Source organism: Quercus suber, unplaced genomic scaffold (genome assembly GCF_002906115.3).
Source record: "Quercus suber isolate HL8 unplaced genomic scaffold, Cork oak 2.0 scaffold_36, whole genome shotgun sequence".
In the NCBI taxonomy this organism is placed as follows: domain Eukaryota; kingdom Viridiplantae; phylum Streptophyta; class Magnoliopsida; order Fagales; family Fagaceae; genus Quercus; species Quercus suber.
The window spans coordinates 1,637,676-1,653,746 of record NW_027069501.1 but is presented as its reverse complement, the minus strand read 5'-3'; the positions used below and the strand labels follow the sequence as shown (position 1 = coordinate 1,653,746).

Genomic DNA, 16,071 nt, shown 5'->3' with positions numbered 1-16,071 from the left:
TACCGATCAGGTTCAGAATATTTAAAAACTAATAAACTTAGTTCCTATTCATAAGAGGAGGAAAATGAATAATAATTCAAGAATTAAGTTAGTCAGTTTTGAAATGTCTTAAATCTATCTAGCATTAGCCCAATCTCATGAGGGTTGTTAATTGTATGTGTGTGTGTATATATATATATATACAATTATGTGTATATATATATATATATATATAAAAGTGAATAATGCTTTTTTTTTTCTCTTATTACTCTTGTATTATATAGAAATCATTTTATGCTCATTATTGTCTTTAAGTATGGTTGTACCTTGTAACATTATATATATAGTTATACATGAGAAAATAACTTATATTAAATCATGTTACAGATATAATTTATATATAAGAAATTTGACCAATAATATATTTTTGATTATATATATATATATATATTGGTCCTCTTATAAAAAAATAAAAATAAAAATTTGACTCTACCATTGCATATCCAAAATAAATTGCCACTACATAGTAGTTAATATATGCATATATGCAATTTCATCTATGATTGGATGGAAAAGTCACATGAATTAATTAAATGGCAAGAGGAGAAATAGATTCTAAATGGTTTTACACATATATTAAAAGGTAGATACTGGGGAGACAGAGAGGGAGGTAGGTTTTGAACCACAAAAATAAGCATTATAAAATATGCCATTATCAATGGTATATCACTTAAATTGTAATATTTTATCTATTTATTAGTTTTCATCAAGTAGAAATTTCTAGTTAATGTAAAATTTGTTGTCTAGACAATGCAAGGAGGGAAGAGGAAGGGGAACAAAACAAACATTTTTAAAAATGTTTTGAGCAAAAAAGTTATCCACTTGTTTTAGACAAATAGACATTCTCTGTCCTTAAAACCAACGCTGCTGCAATAATTAAATTTTTTTCCGTTTTGGCATGTTGAACTGTTCTTTATGGTGAAGGTTTAATATGTTCAAGTATTTTTCTCAATTTCTCTGTGTGTCGTCCCCTTCAATGAATTGAAAGTTGAACATCAACAAAATAATAGGGTATAACAAATTAACAATACAGAATGCAAATTTCCAAAGTACAAGGATGGTTTGGAAATAGATTTGAAATTTGATGAAATATTTACGTGAGGTCCCGTCCATTTACATAAGCTCTGATGTCATGTTTGTACATGTGTCTTTGAATTGGAAATTATTCTATAACCAACGTTTTATTAATTTTGATTTGGAATCTTATGATTGATGGTTTTGGTCAGTCAAGCTGACTTTTCTTTTTTATATTCTTCTCTAAGGACAAGGGTCGATGCTGCTTTTTTATCTTTCTTCTCATCGTTTATAATTATTCCAAGGGGGCTACATTTTTTCTTCATCTTTACTAGTGGCCAGAGAGGCGGGTAAATGCGATATGGAGAGGATGACTAGTTGAGGTCCAATCCAACCCCTATCCGTTGAAATCAAGCAATTTTTTCGGCCCACATATAAACTATTTGAAATTAAGAATTTATCCTTCTGATTTTATTTTTATTTTATTTACTCTATCCGTTTCTATTTATTTATCTTCTATTCTATTTTAAAATATTTCAAACTATGGTTATGTTTTTAAAATTAAAAAATATTAATTTATTAATATTCCTATTATACTCTTACTTTATTTTCAAAACTATTTTTGATAAATTTATTTAAGGGTAGTATACATTTTTGTACAGCACACAAGATAATAAATAATATTCCCTTAAAATTTTAAATTTTTGAAATATGACAAACAAATTAAGACAAAGAGAGTATTTTTTAACTTTTAAATTAGTAATAACTAGTTAGTAATTATGTAATGTTCGAAAAAATTTAACAAAAGATGATCTTCTCTCTTTGATATTTTTATTTCTCCACAAAATATAGAATTTGATAATTATGTGAGATTTAAGATTTGACCATTTTAGAATTACCTCAATGGTAGAACTAGTGTAGTCTTTTGTTCAGCACCATTTTGATGATTACATAGGATTTGTACATAACACCACTAAGGCATGGGGGAATGCATAAGTGGTTGAATCTCAACCTTACACATAAAGTGGCTATGAGCAAAGACAAAGAGAGTATTTTTTAACTTTTAAATTAGTAATAACTAGTTAGTAATTATGTAATGTTCGAAAAAATTTAACAAAAGATGATCTTCTCTCTTTGATATTTTTATTTCTCCACAAAATATAGAATTTGATAATTATGTGAGATTTAAGATTTGACCATTTTAGAATTACCTCAATGGTAGAACTAGTGTAGTCTTTTGTTCAGCACCATTTTGATGATTACATAGGATTTGTACATAACACCACTAAGGCATGGGGGAATGCATAAGTGGTTGAATCTCAACCTTACACATAAAGTGGCTATGAGCAAAGACAAAGAGAGTATTTTTTAACTTTTAAATTAGTAATAACTAGTTAGTAATTATGTAATGTTCGAAAAAATTTAACAAAAGATGATCTTCTCTCTTTGATATTTTTATTTCTCCACAAAATATAGAATTTGATAATTATGTGAGATTTAAGATTTGACCATTTTAGAATTACCTCAATGGTAGAACTAGTGTAGTCTTTTGTTCAGCACCATTTTGATGATTACATAGGATTTGTACATAACACCACTAAGGCATGGGGGAATGCATAAGTGGTTGAATCTCAACCTTACACATAAAGTGGCTATGAGCAAGGGGAGAGGAAGTGTTGGCTAAGGGATCTTGTCTTGATCCATGCTAAAGGTGTGACTAACTTGGGAAGGAAGTAAGATTTATACCTGACATGGTACTCAAGCACTCACAAAAAGGGAGATAGTGACTTTCTAATGTTAGAGGCTATGAAGACACCCCTTATTGGTTGAATGCACAATGAGTCACCTTAAAGACACGTATACCAATCACAGTACTCCTGATGTCCCTTTCAATGTTCAAGACTTGTCTCCCAAGCAGTGGCAAAGCTACCTACATATGGGTCCTAGTGCCACGTCAGCGCAGTTTTTATGCCCTAGTCAGCAGATAATCTTAATGTTGTGAAAAGGTTTTGAGGTCCAAAATTTCACAACAAAGCCCATTCCATAAAAAATAAAGAAGACCCAATTCGTGTAGTAAGAAGAATCGACATCAAGACCCTATGTATGTTCAGATTTCCAGCAAAAAAGGCTATTAAAAAGTTCAGCAAATTCCAATAAAAGAACTGGGTCAGGATCCCCAAAGGCTCGGGATCCTTGGGATGCACAACATGCTCTAAGTAAGATTGAAACGGCTCAAAGCATAAAGGATGAAGGACAAATAGGTCTTAAGCGCCTAGTCATACGTTAGAAAGTGTAAAGCAAACATTCATGAACAAATGAGCTGCACCTCAAGGAACCAAGAATGAGAAAACCATAAGTAGAAGTGGCTGGGGAGGAGCTTTCAACCCAACAGTAAAAGATTTCGATTGTTTGGGAAAAATGACAAGGATGGAAGGCAGGCAAAAGCTGAAAAAGCGAAGAGGGCCAAAATAGCTAGGATCAACAACCTAAGGGGAATTTGGAATAGAATGTTAACTAAGGGCTTTCAGCTTGGTCGGATCAAAAGGAAGAAATTATGAGAAAAAAGGAAAGGACCAGCCCCTGGGTAACTGGCACAATACGAGCTCTGAGGGGCACAAGAGAGAAATCACTGGTACCTCGGAGCCCTAGAGTCACACTATAAAAGGAAGAGAAAACCCATGCTGAGGGACATTCATTCATCACCATTTTGATTTGAGAAAAGATATCACAACAGAGCCATAGAAAAAACTCTGTAAAACCCAAAGAAAAACAGATGACTGTCTCTCGGTATCTCCAAAAATAGCCACTATAGCACATACTTGGATTCGAAAGGATTCAAACTTTGCAAGTCTTAGAGGTTTGAATAGCTATCAAAGTCTACAATTTTTTAGTTAATTTGAACCTTGTATCATGTCTTAATAAGCACACTGTAATCCACAATCAAGAAAAATAATGAAATACCTCATATTGATTTGAGGATCTCTAACAATTATTTGGTGTATTCCTTTATTACATTGTCTTCATTTACTGTTTCTTGCTAAAATCCTTCTCACCTAACTATTTTGGAAGGCAAAGCCCAAGCAAAGCCACTCGAACTTGAGTTCCAAATCCCACAAGTCTTGTGCAAAAGCACCAAGTTTGTGAGAATTGGGGCCAGGATCCTCGTGACTGAATCATTCTCATGAAACTCATTTACATATATGTATATGTATTAAAATGTAAATCCTAATCTAAGAAACTAACAATTATTTGAAGATATGCGTATTGTATAGTGTGTTTTTTTGTAGCACCCATAGAGGTAAAGGGAAAGGACAAAGCTCTATTGCATAATAAACATAGAAAAAGATCATATAGTTCAGAGAACCAGCAATCTGGGTTCTTACAGGCCTAGTACGCCCCAGGATCTCACGACAGTATCCCCAAGATCCCATGACAGTACACCTCGGGGTACCAAGTGAATAAACTCTTTTAAATGTTTATACAATAAAAGATAAGTCTTAAATACTCTATTTCAATCTCCTTCTCATTGTGAATATTATGAACACTTATTTTACTTATTTCGTAAGAGTAAATGGTCATTTTACGAGGCTAAAACACTTCTAATGGTATTTTATTGCTTAGGAGGAATTGCATTTTTCATCTTAAGGAGCTTTATGTGACTTGCGCACAACTTGGTTCGTAATCAGCCCCATTTAGCTGTGGTGAACCAAGCGTAGTCCACCAAAACAACAAGTATTTGGGCCCAGAATCCTTGTCTCTACTTGGGCCTGTGTGTTAAGGAAAAAAAACACTCTCACAAAAGGTCCAAGATAAAAAATGATAACTTGACACCTATCTTTGTATTCAACCATATTCCTTAAAGTATAAAAGGGACATGTAGCTATTCTATTAGGGCAAGAACCCAATTAGATATTTTTGTAGATGAAAGTGAAGAGTTGATAGGAAAGAAAAGCAACTTGATTGTAAACTGATCTTTTCACACATAATACAAGCAGAACTGAGCAAGAATGTTACCTTCTTGCTCGAACTGTGGTTTTTTTATCCATTCTTTAGGGTTTTCCACGTACATTTGGTGTTTCTTTAGCAATTAGTTTCTTCTTCTTGTTTAAATATGCGTCTTTTTCGTGTCCTATCATCATTTTCTTTTTCTTGTTTAAGTGTCATGTCAAAGTTTGCATCTTTTCGAGTTTTCTCATATAGATATACTATTAGATAACTTATTTCACTTCTCTATATAAGCTCAAATCTAACTTGCACATACATTTTTGGTGACTCTATTGGGGATCTAAAGTTATTTTCCTTTCAAAGGGTGTTTTATTGGGTTGTATACCTCTATTTGTAGTCACTTCCTCCATGCCCCCAGGAAGAAGATGGTTACAAGGACATCAACTGGTGTGGGTGAGAACCATCTGTCAGAACCAAGTGTAGATCACATATCCATGCATTCTAAAGGCGCAGAATCCTTAGGAAAGGCTAGTCATCGTGAGACCAAGGGGATCCTAGTTGCCATCGAAGATCTTCACGTTCTCAAGCTACCATGTGGGTAGAGTTCCAATCCCTACGTTAAGAGATAGCCATACCTCAAGCCCCTCAAGGTGGTCAAGATCCTCAAGGATCTCCTTATTTGACTAAGGAAGATATACATGTTATTTTGTTCGAACTCAAGAAAATGGAGAGTGCTATTTACGTTGAAACTAGACCTCCTTGTCCTAAAGAAATAGTTGGGAAGCCTTACCCTGCTAACTACACGCCTCCCATACTTCATAAGTATGATGGCATAACGAGGAATGCTAGAGAGCACATTAGACAGTATATAGATGCGCTAACGGCTCACTCTCATGACCATGAGCTAAGGCTTAGAGAGTTCTCCAAGTCTTTAGAAGGCCAAGCTTTTACTTGGTATACCAGTTTTGCACCAGGGTTAGTTCTAAGTTGGAACGATCTGGCAACGCAATTCATGAAAAAGTTTTTCTCTTTAGAAGAAAGGCTCATGTTGTCAGATCTACAACACGAGAAGCAAAGGGTGTCTAAGGGGTTGCTAGAATATATTCGTAGGTTTCAGGATCTCTCTTTGTTGTTATGACCCTCTGGAGGAAGAAAGACTAGAAGATATTTGCATTGTGGGTTTATTGTATGAATACCAACCTTACCTAGAGAATCTTTGGACCTCTAGTTTTACAAGGCTTGTAGAAGCCACTCAAATCCTTTCACCTTTTCACCGTCACAAACAATCAACCAGTCATGGCATCTCTTCACTCCCTTCTCTCATTCGCTGCATTGGCAACTACATTCTCCGTTGTTTTTCTTTGTAGCTTCTCACTCATTGAGGCTTCCAATGGGGGCTTTAGCGTGGATCTAATCCACCGTGACTCTCCAAACTCTCCCTTCTATGACCCTTCAGAAACTCCTTCACAGCGCATAGCCAAGGCTTTGCGTCATTCCATTAACCGTGTCAATCATTTTAAGCCAACTTCTTCACTCTCTACCAATGCAGCTCAAGCAGATATAATCTCAAATCAAGGTGAATACCTCTTGAAATACTCTGTTGGTACACCACTAGTCCAAATCCTAGGCATTGCTGATACTGGTAGTGATTTGATTTGGCTACAGTGCAAGCCTTGCAATGGCTGCTACAAGCAAACAGCTCCACTTTTTGATCCTACAAGGTCAAGCACATACAAAGAAGTTTCATGCTCTTCATCCCAATGTCAGTCTCTAAAGGGAACCTCATGCTCAGGCAGCGATGATTCAAGTTGCTCATACTCCGTGTCTTATGGCGATCAATCTTTCTCAAATGGAGACCTTGCTGTTGACACTCTCACTCTGGGATCAACTACAAGCCGCCCTGTGCCTCTCCCTAAAACTATCATAGGGTGTGGACACAATAACGGTGGAACCTTCAATGCGAACGGTTCTGGGATTGTTGGCCTTGGAAGCGGCGCGGTTTCTCTTGTTTCCCAATTGGATTCTTCTATTGATGGCAAATTCTCCTACTGCTTGATTCCATTAACTTCCCAAGGCGATACCACAAGCAAATTGAATTTCGGTAGTAATGCCGTGGTTTCGGGTTCTGGAGCCGTGTCTACTCCCATAGTCCCAAAAGATATTGATACCTTCTACTACCTAACACTCGAAGCAATTAGTGTAGGCGGAAGAGAATCGAATTAACCAAGCCTTCCCAATCCGGAGATTCAGCAGAGGGCAATATTATCATTGATTCAGGCACAACATTGACAATATTGCCATCAGAATTGTACCCCGATTTTGAATCAGTAGTAAAAGCCGAAATTGATTTAGCACCTACTGAAGACCCGAGTGGAGTTCTAAGACTTTGCTACGAGTCATCATCAGATGATTTTAAGGGTCCAAATATCACAGCTCATTTCACCGCTGCAGATGTGAATCTGAGTTCGAGCACCACCTTCATCAGAGTAGATGAGCAAGTTGTGTGCTTGGCTTTCGTTGCTGCATCAGATGAACCAGGGTCAATCTCCATTTTCGGTAACTTGGCCCAAGCCAACGTGTTGGTAGGCTATGACGTTGTTAAGAAAACTATGTCTTTCAAGCCAACGGATTGCACAAAGCTTTAAGATGGAAAATGAAATTCCTCTCTTTATCTGGTGCTTTTCCTTTTAGTTTTTCATTTCCCCTCGTTTAAATTCATATGTTTTACGAGTGTAATAAGCATGGATTTGTGAATGAATTAGCTTGAATATTTATCCATTTTTCTTATTCACTTTAGTAACAATTTGGTGTCTTTGTTTAAAAACCACATAAGTAAATAACATTTTAAAATGAGGGTATTCTACTTTTATTATGATCTATCCAAAAAAAACCAGGCCAACTAGACAGACATTTCTGGTACATTATAGTCATCTTATTTTTTTCCATTGATGGAGAAGAATTTGAATTCAGCAAGCTAGCAACCCCTTCTCTGTTACGTACGGAATCTTTTCTCTAAAGTTTCATCACTGAAGGGAAGGAGATGTACACATTGGTACATTCTCTAAATCCTCTCGAAACATTGCTGAACAGAAGGGGATTTTTAATAAATATTACAGCTTTAAACTTTATTTTGTAAAATAAGAAGGCTATTAAATTAATTCTCAATATATAAGATCTTTGTAAATGGACTCTTCAAGGAACACTCGTTTGTCCATGACACAATTTCATAAAGAGAACTTGTTGGTAATTCTTGCAATGCACAGGAAATTTAAACATAATATAGCTCAAAAAATGCACATAATACGATTTTTTCTCCCTTTTATATTTTTGTCTAAATATAAAATATGATAATTATGTTAATTATTAATATTAATAGAGATTTATTGTTTATATAGAATTATATATTCTAACATTTTGGCATTTATTTATGATTGTATTTTTGTATATAGAAGTATATATTTTATCATTCAAAGAAAATATGATTCGACGAAGTTCTAATTAAGTGTCTAAATGTAGAAAGAATTTAAAATAATTTAAAATTATATAATATAAAATACTCCCTCCGTTAAAATCATAACATATCATATTTCTTTAAATGTTAGAATATATAGTTCCATATATAACACAATCATAATACATGTGTAGTCCATGGTGCTACAATCTATAGTTCTATATACAAATACAATCATAACAAATACCAATTAATTTTCATATTTAGAAAAATAAAAGGGAGAATAAATCATATAGGGTTATTTTTCCATTCTATGTATCCAAGAGTTAGGCTATTTTGGATATACACAATGTCAGTTTCTTCGAGACCTTCTCCCCTCTTCCTATGTGTGTGTGTGTGTTAAGATACATAGTATTTTCAAAAGAAAACAATGGATTAATCTCACATTGGAAAATGAGTGTGAGTTAAAGAAGTTCAAAACATATGTTGTGTATCCAAGAGTTAGGTTCTTTTAGATATACACCACTATCAGTTTCTTTAAAACATTCTCCTCTCTTCCCGAGAAGTTTAAAGTATGTACTGTATATCTAAGAGTTAGACCCTTTTGGATATATATTACTGTCAGTTTCTTTAAGACCTTCTCCCCTCCCCCCATGTGTGTATGTTAAAATACTTAATATTCTAAAATAAAATAAAATTAAAAAAAAAAAACCTAATATATATATATATATAATGTTAAGTGGCTACCTAAAATTTTTATTATAATTTAAATATTAAGGAAATAAAATTATTGATGAATAGAAATAAATTAAAAAAAGCCCTCAAAACCTTCTATTAGGTGGAAGGTTAAATGAAGGAATATCCAAAAAATAATTACGTCCAAGTGCACAAAGAATTTGACAACAAATTTCACATCTGTTGAGATGACAATTTATAATTAGTGTGCCATAAAGTGATGATAATGGTAACTAGATAAGAATGATATTAATTGATACAGAGTAAGTCTAAGTACACAAAGACTTCGACAACAAATTTCAAGGAGATAATCTGTAAATGGTGTGCTATAAAGTAATGATAGTGGTGGTCCAAATGAGAATGATATCACCACCAATTATATTCAACCAACTTAATAAGTTGTGCCCCCTAAAAAAAAAAAAAAAAAACTTAATAAGTTATGAAAGGAGTTGTGAAATTTGTTGTGTTTGTAGCATTTTTCATTAATACATTAACATAAATGTAAAGTTTTAATAAGGCAGAAGACTAAATAAAGAGATTTCTCTTTCCTTCTCAAGGAATGTGTTACTTGTCTAGACTTAGACCACTATGGCTAGTCTAGGGGTGTTTACCAAACCCACATAAACTGCACAAACCGCAAAAATCGTACCAAAATCACACGCAAAATAGCATAACCGCACTGCATTGCAAGTAATAGCGCACCGCATCGCACCGCACCGCAGCACACTGCATGGTGCAATGCGATTTGCAGTTTTACAATAAGAAAACTGCACAAACCGCACCATACCGTACCCTCTCTATGTATTAATATATATATATTTATTTTTAATATTAAATATATTATTAATAGTTTAATAACCCTAGTTTTCAAAAAAAAAAAAAAAATTAATAATACTAGCAAGTGTTAACTAGAAAAGTCAACCCAAAATAAAGAAAAACTAGCTCAATAATTTAAAACTTGGCCCAAAAAAAAAAGGAAAAATTAGTTTTAGGCTGAGTAGGAAAAGCCTAAAATTTGAAAATATATCGACTTCAAACCGCATCTTATACATAATATCGCACATGTGACCGCAAAAATAAAGTGCGGTGCGGTTATAGTTTTGGCTAAACTCTAAACTGCACCACACTGCACTGCACCGCATATATGACCGCAAAAACAAGGTACGGTGTGTTTATGGTTTTAGTTAAACCGCACCGCAAAGTGCGGTGATAAAAATGGCCCAAAACTGCACCGCACCGCGAACACCCCTAATAGCTACTGTTTTCAATATAGATAAATAAATAAATAAGGGCACATAATGGGAAAATGTCAAACTGGGTAACAACTTATCAATTTAAATTACCATTCATATATTTCTCAAAAAAGAGAGGGGAAAAAAAAGCCTACTATTTAAATGATCGCATTAAAATAAGAGGTATATACACAAATCATACTTATCAATCTCATTTATTTAGTCAGATTTTTGTAATTTGTACCCATTGGGAAAAAGACAATCCCTCGAACAATGTGAGCATGTCATGTTCTAAGTTTCAAATATAAAGAATAATTTTTAAAATGATAATAAGACCAAAAAATATATATATATATATATATATATATTATGCTAAAAATCATTAGCGGATATAAGTTTGTTCGGAGATAAGTTTGTTCCACCCCTCTCTCTAATGGTCCGTTTGGATTGAGAGGGAGTAGAATAGAGTAGAGTAAATTTAACACAAAATTAACTTATTTTTAGTCAACTCTACTCTACTCATCCTCCTTCCCCCATTCATCCAAACAAGCCATAAAAGATAAGTTAAATACATACAATAGATTTATTAAAAAGAAAAAAAAAAAGAAAAAAAAAAAAGAATGAAAGATATGTATGATATATATGATATATATGGAAAAAATTAAAATAAGTTATATACATATGATAGATTTATTCAAAAAAAGAATGAAAGATATTTATGATGGGTCATACTAACGAGTGCCCTAAGGGCACTCATTAACATTCATTTTAGGAAAATTTTGACATCACTTTTATGAGAAATGAAAAAGACTGTCACAACCTTAATTGTTTTTTTTTTTCCTCATAAAAAATTTCTTTAACCGAATTATTAACTTTCTTTAACTGAAAAAGACAATCCATTTCCCATTTATGATAAATATGGAAAAAAATAAAAGATAAGTTACATACATATGATAGATTTATTCAAAAAAAGAATGAAAAATATGTATGATAGATAATTAGATATGGAAAAAATAAGTTCTCAAAAAAAAAATTAAATAAAAGATATGGAAAAAATAAAAGATAAGTTACATACATATGATAGATTTATCGAAAAAAAGAAAAGAAAAAAAAGACTGAAAGATATTTATGATACATAGGGAAAAAATAAAAGATAAGTTACATACATATATGATAGATTTATTCAAAAATAGAATGATAGATATGTATTCAACAAAAGAATGAAAGAAATGATATATGTTGAAAATATAAGAAGATAAGTATGATGTATTATTTAAAAAATTAAAAGAAACTTGTTGAAATTCAACTCAACTTTCTTATGCCGCTACAGTTTTTAAATCCAAATCAAATTCATCTTTCTAGCTTCAAAAAAAAAAAAAAAAAATCGTCTTTCTCATTATACTATAACCCAAAGATCGAGTTGGAGCAGTAATATTTTAACTAAAATAACTCCAAAAAACTTTTTAAAAAAACTTAAAAAAGAAAAAATACACACACTCACATTCTGTTTGTTTCGATAATCATGTTTTCTATAAAATTAGTCATTTTCCAAAAAAAAAAGAAGTATAAAATTATATATATATATATTTTATGTTTGATAGCAACCTTAAATTAAATGAGAAATAATCTCCAAATTTTTCTTATTTAGCTTGCTGTGATATAAAGTTGTTTTCCAAAAAATATTAGTGGAGAACAATCTCTAAAAATAAGTCATACTTTTTTAGTTAATCAAAGATAGTTTTCCATTGACTTATTTTTATTTTATACTACCAAACATTGGAAAACATTGAAAACTATTTTTACACAAAATTTTTCATCAAAACAAACAGAGCATCATATTGCCCCTATCCCTCCATTGATTTTTTTTTTTTTTTAATGGTTATTCTATGAGCTCTTACATAATTTCAAGCCCTAAGTTTTTGCTAGAAGCTCAAAATTTAAATATTAAGACAAATAAAGAAAAAAAAAAGTTAAATTCTAAATATTTTTTTAAAAGCAATTAAGGCGATGAGGTGATATACATTTTTTTAGGTATATTGCTATATTTTTAATCATTTTACTCTTTTTTATTTATTTTGGGTAATCAAAATACATAGTTGAAATTATGTACTTAAATTAATCTTTTAAATTGATTGTTATTAGTTATGAATTGTTTCTAGATCAAACTTTAGGTTGTATGAAACAATAATTGTATTGACAAAGGAGTATATAATTGTTATATTTGTTTTTGGTAATTTCAATTGATTTTTTCTGATTAATTTTGCTTTTAAATTTTTCCTTTAATTTTGCCCCCTAAACTAAAATCGTGGTTCCGTGACTTATGTCAATATGGGGTAAGACTACAAAGTATGTGACAAAATTATTTGTGAGTGACCGTTTATAAAAATAGAAATAAGTTAAAATGCCAATAATACTTCTTTGTTAATCCTTAAAATAAATTTGTTTTAATCTACGTTCCTTTTTAAATTTTAATTACCGTATTGAATGCAGCAGTTTTATATAACCATTTATTTTTATTTTTATTTGAGAATCAAGATTTTTTTTATTTTTTTTATTTTATATTTTATACAAGATAGAATTTTTACTCTAATATAATCTAAGTATATATGTGTGTGAAACTTTCTCCTGAAAACTTGAACCTCGGCTCTTGCCCTCCGCACTCTATAAGCACTTATATTTGTAGAGTGACCACTGCACCAAAGGCGCGCGGTGGTGAGAATCAATATTACCATTTAAATGATTGTGATAAACGAAGAATAAATACACAACTTGTTCTGAACAATCTCTTTTATTTGGTTAGATTTTGTACCCAATGGGAAAAAGATTTTGCCTTTGTCACTATCATCTAATGTGATGACCTATGTGATATTCTAACAAAATGAATAATTTAAAAAATGCTAATCAGACGATAAGTTACCACTCAATATGATGTAAGAATACTCCAAAGTATGTGACTTAATTACTTTATGTGTGGCCTTATTATTGTCTCTCTAAAGTGAGAGAAAATGAAAATTAGAAAACAAAGATAAGAAACGAGGGTTACCATATGACATGGATGAACCTATATATATATATATATTCTTGCTTTAAGAAATTGATTTGCATAACACTCGATCATTTATCTCTCGCATCAAATATTATTTTCATTTACTTGAAGCACAATTTATTTGAATCGTTTATATCTTTGAAATAAATAGCCTTTTTTTTTTTTTTTTTTTTTTGAGAATGTAGACTAATATATTATTAAAAAATCAGCCGGGGTCGGCAAAGAGTACATCATGGAGGTGAGGTGGGATATCCTCCACCCACACCAATAAACCTCTAACATGCCTCGCATGTTTAGCTAGGTTGTGTGCCACTTTGTTACCATCTCTGCGTATATGTGTACAAGCAATACATTTACTGGTAACAAGAGTAGATTTGGCTGAATCAAGGAGGTGACCATAAGATGTCAGTGAAGGTTCTGTGCTTTGAAGGGTGTTGATAACTGCTGCCGAATCACCTTCAAGCATAAATTCCTGAAGACCAAGTTCCTGTGCGAAGGTAATTGCTCTTGCGGCCGCCATGGCTTCCACTATAACTGGTGCAAACGGTAAGGGAGCTTGCTTTGACAGTGAAGCAATAGCATTCCCATGACAGTCGTGGACCACAACACCCAATCCAGCCTTGCCCAACTCCGGAAAAATGGCGCCATCAAAATTCAGTTTGACACAATTCGCCGGAGGAGGACGCCACTGGACCCGATTCTGTGATCTCGTTACTGCAGCATTATTAATAATGGAGCGCTGACTTTGCTGGAACGTTGAAAGGACTTGTGTTGCTTGCTGAAGGACCTGAGCTTTTGGGAAATCCACTGTGCGCACCCGAAGCTGATTTCGCCGGTACCAGATAGTCCACATCACCATCGCCATGAGGTCCACGTTTTTCCTTCTTTCGTGAGTCAGCTTGATCAGGTCTGTGATGCTTGATGTACCTAGTTGGCTTCGGTCTTCAAATCCTGGAGTGCTATCCCATATTTCATCAAGTGAGGAGCAGTTCCATAGTGCATGGGCAGCTGTTTCGGCCTCCACTCCGCATTGTTCACACCTGTCTTCATTAAGTATTTTCCTTCGCATTAGATTATGCTTGGCTGGAATGGCTTCTTTACAAACCCGCCACATGAAGTTCCTCACTTTATTAGGAACGTTGAGCCCCCAAATGAGATTCCACACCTCATTTTGCTGCTGTGGATTACCTGCAGAAACGAACATAGAATTTAATTTATTAAGGAACTTAGAGCCCGAGTTAACCGTGTAGTTACCTGAGGGGGTGAAGGGCCAAATAATTTTGTCCTCCACTGGAGTTCGGCTCAATGGGATACTAAGGACCATAGCAGCTTCTTCAGATGAGAACAAGCCATGGACTAAATCTGTTTCCCATTTTCTTGTACATGGATTGATGAGGTCCGACACTCTACCGTCTTCAAAACCTGGAATAATATCTGAAAGGATCCGTGGATGCTCCAGAGATGGTAGCCAAGCATCATTCCAAATACTGATATCCTCTCCACACCCTACCCTCCATCTTGCACCCTTAAGTAGGACATCTCTTCCTTTCAAAATGCTATGCCAAGCGTGTGAACCCGAGCTAGAATCTTGGGCATTCCATATACTACCGTTTGGAAAGAACTTTGTTTTAAAGACTCTATAAAATAAAGAATCCTTATTATGAAGTAATCTCCATGCTTGCTTAGCCAAAAGAGCATCATTGAAGTTGGCGAGGTCTTTGAACCCCATTCCACCTTCTTTTTTTGGAAGGCAAAGAGTGTCCCATTTCACCCAGTGAACTTTCCTACGGTCTCCTCTTTGTCCCCACCAAAACCTTTTAATTAGACTCTCAATTTCTGAACAAAGCCCTAGAGGGAGTTTGAAGCAGCTCATGGTGTGTGTTGGAATAGCTTGAACTACTGCTTTAATCAATATTTCTCTCACAGCTTGTGAAAGGAGTTTCTCTTTCTACCCTTGCAATTTTTTCCAAATCCGTTCCTTTATATAATTAAAGCTTGCTTTTTTGTTTCTACCCACCAGCGAAGGTAAGCCAATGTATTCCTCATACTGAATAATTTCTGGAACTTCCAATGCCACCTTAATTTGATTTCTAGATTCAGCCTTTGTGGATTTACTGAAGAAGACCGTCGTCTTACTACGATTAATCTGTTGACCTGAGCACTTCCCATAGACATCCAGTAAGTTCAGAACTCTTTGACATTCCTCGATGGTGGCCCTGCAAAACAACAAACTATCATCTGCAAACAAAAGGTGGGTTAGACATGGACTATTCCTACAAAGAGAATAGCCTTTGATATGTCTTTGGTTGGCTGCTTTGTTGAGCAACCCATTGAGACCTTCAGTACAAAGTAAGAAAAGGAACGGGGAAAGGGGGTCGCCTTGTCTGATGCCTCTTGTTGGTGTGATCATGCTTTTAGGTTCCCCATTCACCAATAATGAGTAGGTCACTGTTTTGACACATAACATCATGAGTTTGATCCAGTGATCTGTGAATCCCAATTTTTCCATGACTGATTGTAAATATGCCCATTCGACTCTGTCATAAGCTTTTCTCATATCCAGCTTGATTGCCATGAATCCTTCCTTTCCTGTGTGTCTTTGCATACTG

General features: G+C 33.8%; 1 pseudogene; it reads left to right on the top strand.

The window, feature by feature from the left end:
• The first annotated feature begins 6,294 nt into the window (after nt 1-6,294).
• Nucleotides 6,295-7,643, top strand: LOC112040688 (aspartic proteinase CDR1-like; annotated as a pseudogene).
• The last annotated feature ends 8,428 nt before the right edge of the window (nt 7,644-16,071 follow it).